This window comes from Rutidosis leptorrhynchoides, chromosome 3, assembly GCF_046630445.1.
Source record: "Rutidosis leptorrhynchoides isolate AG116_Rl617_1_P2 chromosome 3, CSIRO_AGI_Rlap_v1, whole genome shotgun sequence".
Lineage (NCBI taxonomy): Eukaryota > Viridiplantae > Streptophyta > Magnoliopsida > Asterales > Asteraceae > Rutidosis > Rutidosis leptorrhynchoides.
In genome coordinates this window covers 263,603,894-263,604,473 of record NC_092335.1, presented here as the reverse complement: position 1 = coordinate 263,604,473, position 580 = coordinate 263,603,894, and positions in this window count along the sequence as shown.

The window sequence follows — 580 nt, the reverse complement described above, 5'->3', positions numbered from 1 at the left end:
AGGTGAAGGTATATGTAACAGCCTCGCTTTGGGCATAATAGGAATGACACATTTACCCGTGTAGGTTAGTATAGTGATTTTAATAATTATGTGTTATATAATTATTGTGCATGTGATTATGTGCGGGTCACAGGACATATTTCCTATTGTGATTTGGACTTAGAATAAATAAGTTATTTAAGATTTTGGATTTCAGATAACTGGTAAATACTCGTGTGTTAGACGGAAGGGTTACCTATGTGTGAAGAAACCTAAATAATAAGATATATGCTATGTACGTGTTTCTAATTTACCATTTTTGGTAATTCAAAACCCTAAACACACATCACTCTCTAAATTCAAAGATTAAAAAGTATGAATTCAAGCTTGGTGATTTCATGTAACAGATTGTAGTGATTTCAAGCATCAAAACAAGGTAAAATTCTCAGATTTTGGTAATTAAAATGGGTTGTGAGTGGGTTTTAAAAGTAAGCTTTTGATGTTTGATTCTTGCTTTGAATGTGTTATTATGCTTGATTAAGGCTAGAAATACGTTATATATGTATTTTGTGTTATTCTTGAGCTTTGGATTGATCAAAAC